Raw genomic sequence first — 8,824 nt, 5'->3', positions numbered from 1 at the left:
TGTCCGGCAACGGATCGCAACCCTCAGTGTTGCCCCCCGCACCGGACCGGGGACCGGCAACGGGATCGCAACCCTCAGTGTTGCCCCCCGCACCGGACCGGGGACCGGCAACGGGACCGCAACCCTCGGCGCCGCCCCCGCGCCTCGCTCAGCCAGCGAGCGGGAACCGGTCCGCATGTGGGATCAGAACCCTCGGGCGGGAGCGCCGCCGTGCTTCCCAAGCGGTGCACTATCCAGTGCGCCACCGGGCTGGCCCATTTGCACATAATTTTATACTTCAGTATATATTAGTTTTTATCTTTGAATTCAAAATGTGAGCATGCGCTACTAATGCTTACTCACGTTTTGTTCTCTATTATATTTGTCTATATTGCCTTGTGAATATTAAAATTTGAAAAGTAAATATTTGGGCGTCTAATATGTTCTGGGAAGTATTTTATTTATTTGTGTCATTTCAGCCTATCAGAAAACAAACCAATCAAACAAACAAAAAATAACAAGTCTCAGAAATTAAGTACCTTGACTATAATTGTTCAACCTAGTAAATTACAGGAAAATAATTTAATTCACCAAATGACAAACTTGCCACATAAGCCAGTTTGCTGAAAGACAATTTGTGGAAATTATACTAGCTAAATTATTGAGGATTTAAAAAAATTTTTTCTATGGTTTTATGTTTCTTTTCTTTATATTTGTTGGTCCAGCTCAGTTGAATATTATCGTTGGTTATTTACATTGTTCTGATGTTTAATATTTTTTGAAAATGTGTAACCTTTCTGCAAAAGCAGTGTATTATGTTGTCTCTTTTGCCCACCTATGCCCTACCTGTTCCACCTGTGTTCCTGATTCTGGCTTTGAGTCCATTTACTCTTGAAAACCTAGGGTTCTATGGATGTTCAAAAATTATTTTTTCTTTCCATTTTACCATGCTACCTCATTGCTTATATGCTCAAAAGTTTTGATGAATTAATTGAAAACTTCTCCTACCCTCTTGGTAGGAAATACAATATTCTTTATCCATGTTATATAATGATCTTTGAATAGCTTGTGATTTTTTATGACCAAAAATAATGTCAATATTTTTGCCCTACCTTGGTGACTCATATAGGTATCAAACTTACGTGATTCAAAACATTTCATTGGGAGGCTTCATTTGTGATCTTCATAAATAAGGAAACCTTGTAAGCATATCATCTAAGTTTTCATATGAGAGCTTGGAGAAGACACCAACTTTGCACTTTAAGCAATAAAGCTGTAGTCTACTATTTATCAGCCCTGGACCTCTTTCTGCATCCCTGACCTTCTCAAATAACAATAACTTCTGTTGTTAGATGGGCTCTAACTTCAAGCGCAGGCCATTGGAAGTTTCTGGTCAAATCTTAACAAATGGAAATCAGAAAGAAGTTCATTACTTTCTGCCAAGACAGTTGGTAAGCTTCCAACAAGTTGTCTTGATAAACATCTTTGATACTCTAAGGGTGTCAAGAATACACCCTAAGTGTCCATGTGACTTCTAAGCTTACAGTCTAGCCCTTTTTCTAAGCCTTGCCCCCAATTTTGACCCAATTCACAGGACTAGGATCTATTCTGATCACTATTTGATTGCCTTTCATGTTACTTCCAAAGAAATATCTTGGTATATATTCATCTTTTACTAGCAGAGACATAATATATCTTGTTTAAGTCAGTCTCTCTCCTTATCCCTCTCTCATTAACTGTTCAAAAAAAAGGAGCAGAAAAGGAGCAAAAATACAGAACCTACCATAAAAACTTCTTAGGGAAAACTTTTCATTTCTATTTTTCACTTACAGTAATACTTCAAAAATGATTTATTACTGATCAAAGCTATTTAAGTAGGACTAGAAAAAGAAAAACAAAACCAAATCCCCAACAGCAACCAAGTTATGCTTTTGTATAAAAGACAGATCATTTAAACTGTTATTTATTTATTTAGCCCATAGTAGTTAACACACGCTTACTAAAAATCTGACTTTTCTGGTTGGCATTTAAATTTGTCACGGCAAGCTAAGAAGAGCAGGATTTCCATAAACTAGGCCACAATCTTACGCAGTTATTTCCTTTGAGTGAAGCAGAAAATATATCATATTAAGGTCTTTAATTCAAAGTGGTTGATATTATTCCCTTGTTTCTTCCAAGGCATTCTCTTTTCTGCTTCTCTCATTTCCTAGTGAATACCCAAAGCAATAAGCAGATACTAATATTTACTGTGATGATGACTATTTCATATTTGCCTTGCATAATTCATAAATATTTATACTGTTTCAAGTGAAATAATTTCTACTTTTTAGCCGTCTCCATTTGGAGAGTTCTCCGTGTAGTGGCTCAAGCATTTTATACGTGGTCTAAGAGCTTAACATTCCAAATAATACATTTGCATTCTTGTTGCTCTTTAAAGAATGCAGAACTCATATATTCTATTCTGTTTTGTCAGAGTTAATTCATACAATATGGCCAACCAGGTGGTATCATAGGGTTTTGCTACTTCTGAAGAGATTAGCATATAAACAGATCACAACATATGGTTAAAGGTTCATTTACAAGTGTGACAGTTTCTGCATACTGTTGCCCTGAATCAATTTAATTGTTTGTTGTATTAGCTGCCTTGGAAAAGATATTTAGCTGTCTTAAAAATATACATCTACATTCAATGGGCATTTATTATAATTGTAATAAATTTGACAGCTCTGTCCCCCTGGGGGCTCAGGAAAATGAAATTCCTTTTCCCAGGGGAGAGCCAAGGTGCTGATATTTCTGGTGGGCATTTACAGTCAAAAATCCTTAAATTGTTAAGATCAACTTCATTTTCATTTTCTAGTCTTTCTTCCTTTATCTTTTCCCATTCTTGAACTTTACTCTTAGTTACAAAATTAGAAGTACTATCATTTCTTTCAGAGGTGAAATCTATCAATAAAGATAGAAGAATCTAAATGGTCCCAAATAGAAATAGCTGAATGAAATGCTATATAAATAAATTCAAGAACCACTTCCGAAAATGTATCATGTATTGATTTTTGGAATTGCATGCAGGTTTGTCAATTCACCAGATTGATATGGTGAATCCAAATTATTGGTTTTTTATTGTCGTTGTAACAAATTACTACCAACTTAATAATTTATAATAATACAAATCTATTATCTCACAGTTCTAGATGTCAGAAGTCTGAAATCAGTCTCAGTGGGCTAAAACCAAGGCACTGGCAGGGCTGCTTTTCTTTCTGGAAGCCCTAGGGGAGAATAGACTTCCTTGCTTTGTTCAGCTTTCAGAGGCCACCTGCATTTCTTGGCTCACCGCCTCCTTCCCTATTCAAATCCAGCAATGGCAGGTCGAGTCTTTCCAACATTGCATCCCTGACACTCCTCCCCTGTGGCATTTCTCTTTCACCTATAAAGACCCTTATAATTACAGTGGAGCTGTCTGGTTAATCCAGGATAATCTCCTCATCTCAAAATCAGCTGATTAGCAACTTTAATTTCATATCTAATCTTAATGCCCCTTTGCCACGTAACCTAACATATTCACAGGTTCTAGGAATTAGGGCATGGGGGACTATAATTCTGCCTACCACAGATGATTGTGACATTAAAAAAGAACAGGAAAGAAGAACTTGTGATGTAACAACAACAAAAAAAAACAAGTCTGTCGGGAAAGCAGGTTGCTAGTCCCAGCTCTGCAGCTAACTAGCAAGGTGAATTCAGAAAAGCTATTTACTTCTTCTGCTTCACATTTAATCATTTCAGTAAATAAATTATAATCATTAACATTCACTGGAAGCTTCTGATATGCCATTTGCTCTTTTAATCACACACACACACACACACACACACACAGACACATACACAAACCAATACAAAAGTTCTTCAAAAAGTTCACGGGAAGATTTGTTATCTTTCAATTCTAGTTTTCTACAACATTTCTGAAATACCCTCATGTATGTATATACTCATATGTATAATCTCAAAACAATAAAACTGGACACATACACACACCAATACAAAAGTTCTTCAAAAAGTTCACGGGAAGATTTGTTATCTTTCAATTCTAGTTTTCTACAATATTTCTGAAATACCCTCATGTATGTATATACTCATATGTATAATCTCAAAACAATAAAACTGAGGCATGGGGAGTTTATGGAACATTTCCTGATCACTCGGTGATAAGTAGAAGAAGCATGATTTAACCCACGAAGCCTGGTCTAGAAGCCCAGAATCTTTAACCATTAGGCACAGTGCCCTTGTTGAAATAGGATGTTAGTGATTTATCTTTTCATTTATTTTATTAGTTTGTCAAATCAGTCAATAAATATTAATTTGGCACCCACTGACAAACCAGAAACTTTAGTAGGCATTGGAAAAATTGTGATGAAAAAGCAAAACACAGTTTCTGTCTCTGTGAGTTGTAATATAGATAAGACTCATAAACATTTTTTCCTGTAACCTACTATTGTGTAGTAAACCAGCCCCAAACTCGGAGATTTAAAACAACAATTGCATCATTAACTCTCATGATTCTGTAGGTTTACTGGTATCAGTTGTACAGTTCTTCTGCCCCATGCCAATTCAGCTGGGCTTCATGCTGCTGGAAAATCGAAGATAGTTCCCTTTCATGGCTGGCGGTTGAGGCCGGCTGTTAGCTGGGAGCACGGCATGTGACTTGGACTTGTAATGGTATGATGGCTGCATTTCATGGAGTGCCCCAGGAATGAAGGTTCCAAGAGAGAGGAAGCAGAGGCTGACAGTCCTCTTAAAGACTAGGCCAGGGACTTAGGCAAGGTCACTTCTGCTGCATTCTGTTGGCTACATAGCCACAGAGTGAGTTCATGTTCAAGACAAGAAGAAATGTTCTTCAACCTTCCATAGGGCTGTGATCAAGCAGTTGTAGCCAATTTGGTTCACAACAGACTGAACATGGAACACAAGGGGGAGGGCTTTATGAGATATGGCTGGGAGAGCAAATCAGTGGCTAAATTATGCAAGGTCTTACGGTGATTTTGGAAGTTAAAGTAACAACAGTCAGACTTTGGGCAGTTTTGAGCAGGAAATTTAAGCATAATTCAGCAATAAATTATGAATAAGATCACTTTGGCTGCAAACTGGAGAATGAAATAAAAGTCCAGGATAGAAATGATGGTGATTTAGACCAGGAAGGTACTTAGAGATGAAGGAAAGTCATACCTGAATCATATTTAGAAGGTGTATTTGACAAGACATGATGACTGATTGCATGTGGAGGATGAAGTTAAAGAAAGCAGGGATGTTCTTTCTATTTTGAATAACTTAAGGTGTTATATACTGAATACGTGCTCAATGGAAGAGAACGTTCTGAAGGGAAAATGTTGAGTTCAGTTTTGGAACCATTTGCTGCAATTAAGAGGCTCATCTTTGTAGGTCGACTTCAACAGAGCTTCCGAATCAAAGAAACAGTCTGGGATTGAGGAGTAAGATCTTAGTCAGAGAGACAGATTTGATCATTTTCTGCATGGGCATTATGTAAGCTATGATTGTGAATGAGGGTGCCTAACGAGAGAATGTGGTTTGAAAAGAAAGTATGTTTACAAAAGAATTTTGAGAAAACCAGCATTCAATGTTCAGAGAGAAGGTGAAGGTCAAAGGTGACTGAGAAGGAACATCTGGAAAGGTAGGGAAAAAGGCTTAGAGCGTGTGGTGTCACAGAAGGCAAGTGAAAGCAGTTTCAAACAGGTTATGGGGATCTCTGCAGAACGCTGCTGAGTGATCAGTCTGTTAGATGGCACAGCAGAAACACAGAAACATCACGGAGACTCCGCAGATGAGATTGTAGAGTGATTTGGTAGATCTGCTGGAATGAACTAATGAATCATTGGAAGTGCACAAATGGAGATCAGTGGAGGCCATGGGCTTAATTTGGAGATGTTTGGCTGTGGAAGAGCGGTGTGAATTGAGAATGAGGTGCTGAGTAAGGTTGTTTTATTTTTCAAGTTAAAAAATTTTTAAAAATAAAGGTAATGCTGAGATGATGCTAGTTTTGTGCTAAAAATATTTGTAAAACTTCTTTGAATCTTAAATGTGTGAATTCTATGAAAAACGCAATTGCTAAATACTTTAAGGAATTACTACAAACATTTTTGTCATTAAGGACCTATCATCTTGCTGCTGTGTTTATATCCTTCTAAATAACATTAACCACATTTTTCCTGTATATTAAAACTTTAAGACACAAAGATGCTTGTGACTTGGAAAATATATGAATGGTTAGTTTATTGCTGTTTTTTGCTCTTTTCTTTAGAACTTTCTTTCTTTCTTTTTTTTTTTTTTTTTGGTAGCTGGCTAGTGTAGGGATTGAACCCTGTACCTTGGTGTTATCAGTACCACGCTCTAACTAACTGAGCTAACTGGTCAGCCCTAGAAGTTTGAATTAAGGAATGGACATAATGAATTTGTCCTTGGGATTCTTTTGCAATGTCACTTATGAGAGTAGAGACTATCTCAGAATCAGAATTTTTTAACTTAGCTTTTAAATTTTTCTTGACATGGCTGAATAACAAGTTTCTGAATTCCTTTGAAAATTTTAGGACTTTGAAATCGAAACAGTCTCAACTCTTGAATTTTTTATTTAATGCATTTAAAAGAACTCTTTGCATGGAAATCAAAGTGTTTCAAGGAGAGATGATTAAAGTTTTTAAAATTTGGAAGAGCACACACAAGGACTTATTTACCAAATTTCATATTATAATTAGAGGATACTCTTTGAAGCACAAAGAAAGAGATTTAGGGCAAATATAATGAAATATACTTTAAAGTGTCTGTTTTTAAGTATTAACCAAAGAGGTGAGACACATGAAAATACAAACAGATTCAAAGGAATTGAATGAAATAGGTCTATAATAGTTTTTGAGTTGTTCAATGTTATACTGAATGTTTGGCATATGTCTTCATATGGTTTCACAAAACTGTCCTTCCACATGACTCAGAAAACAAATTACATATGTTAAGGGGAAGCTTGGTCTTTCTAGTATGGGATTGGTATTTCATGTTTTCTTACCCTACAAGTTAATAGTATCAAATATTACTGATATCAGTAGGCCCACTGTTTATATCAGAATCTTAGTTTTGTGCCTTACCAAATGTGTGTCCTGGGCAAATTACTTGATCTTATTGTGTCTCGATTTTCTCATAGTGAAAATAATAGTATACATCCTGAAGTATTTTATTAAAAACACTGCATTAACATAAGTGAAGAACTTGTCTTTGTTTTTGTTTTCTTGTTAGCTTATTTTTTACAAATATTGCTGGCATATAATATTGTTACAAATCACACTTATTCTTTATGCCCCTTGTCCAGTCTCACCCCCTCCCCCTGCCCCTCCTTCCTCCCCCATCTAATTACCCTAGATTTCTTCTCTCCTTCTGAAAGAATAGTGGTTACTCTGTTGATTAGTTGCCTAGATGATCTGTCCAATGCTGAGAGCTGTGTTCATGTCCCCCAACATTATCGTAGAGCAGATGCTTCTTTTTCACTCTGGAATGGGCTCTGTGGAGAGAGACATCCTCTTCTTTTCTTTATCTCTGCTGGTGACTCTACTTGTTTTAATGCACTCCAGTGGCTGGTGGACCATCTGTCCGGTGGTTGTGGTGTCTAGCCACTTTTGCGGCAGCCATCGTTATTGTGGTGGCTGTGGTGGGCCACCCACATGGTGATGTTTTTGGCATGCTCCTTGGTACTGGTGGTGTGCCTGGTTGTGGGGGGGGGTGGTTCAGTCCCTGGCTCCATCCCTTGGGTCCCTGGGCAGCCCCTGAGGCATTGGCAAGGTATGCCTGGGTGTGGGAGAGGGATCTAGTCCTAGTTCCATGCCTCATGTCCCCAGGCAGACTCAAGGCGCTGGTGGTGTGCCTGGGGTGGAACTAACTTTTTTGTCCTTTGCTTACTTCTAAAGTGGGGGAACTTCCTGTTGGGACCAGTGCTTGAGCTGTGTGGTTGAGCTAAATTGCTGCTTTGCTGCTGCCTCCCTAGGGAAGGCTTTTTGTGCAGCACAGGTTATACTGGTTGACTTTATAGGTACTTACAGCTCTCCATCAACTCTGTGCACCTGGATTTTGTAGTATATCTGATCCGGACCTGAGTCTTTTCATCAAATTTCACCCCATGCAATTCTATATTCCTGACCAGTCTCCTCTGAGTGGTCCTCTGCTGATTGGGGGGCAGATCAGCTATCCTCAGAGAGCCCCAGTGTTCCACCAGTGGACCCATCTCTTCCACTGCCCGTGCTGCAAACACTTGGCATGGAACAGGCCATGCACCAGACCCTTGCAATGACTCACTGGCCTCTGAGTGGCTCCATTTTTCCAGTTGTTCTGGCTCCTCACTCCTATGTGGGTGCACGGGAACCCTGTTAGTGGTCTTGCTGGCCTGGGGGCCACCAAGGACCTCTTCTCTCCTGCCGCCTCCAAGCAACTCCATCTGAAGGGCACAGCTGCGGCTTCTGCCGGCTCCTGCTCCATGTGCTTAGCAGTTACAGCCTTAAAGCAGCCATGGTACAAAACAGTCAGAGCATTTTTTTCTTTCTCTCATCGTGGTTTTTCCTGCCTTCATGAGCTCCGTAGTTCTCTCCTCCTCTTCCCCTGAGCTCTAGTGGCCCCATATTGGCTGTTGTTGCTTTTTTATATAGTTGTAAATTGGTTGATTTCTGGGAGAGAGTGACTCTGGTGACCATCTATTCTGCCATCTTGACTGGAACCCTGTCTTTGTTTTTGTTGTTATGCCAAATACTCATTACTGGTTTTGTTGAAATGGTATTTTTTTTTAGGTTGTACATATACTTTTTTT

This window comes from Galeopterus variegatus, unplaced genomic scaffold (genome assembly GCF_000696425.1).
Source record: "Galeopterus variegatus unplaced genomic scaffold, G_variegatus-3.0.2 Scaffold4866, whole genome shotgun sequence".
In the NCBI taxonomy this organism is placed as follows: domain Eukaryota; kingdom Metazoa; phylum Chordata; class Mammalia; order Dermoptera; family Cynocephalidae; genus Galeopterus; species Galeopterus variegatus.
This window is presented reverse-complemented; position numbering follows the sequence as displayed.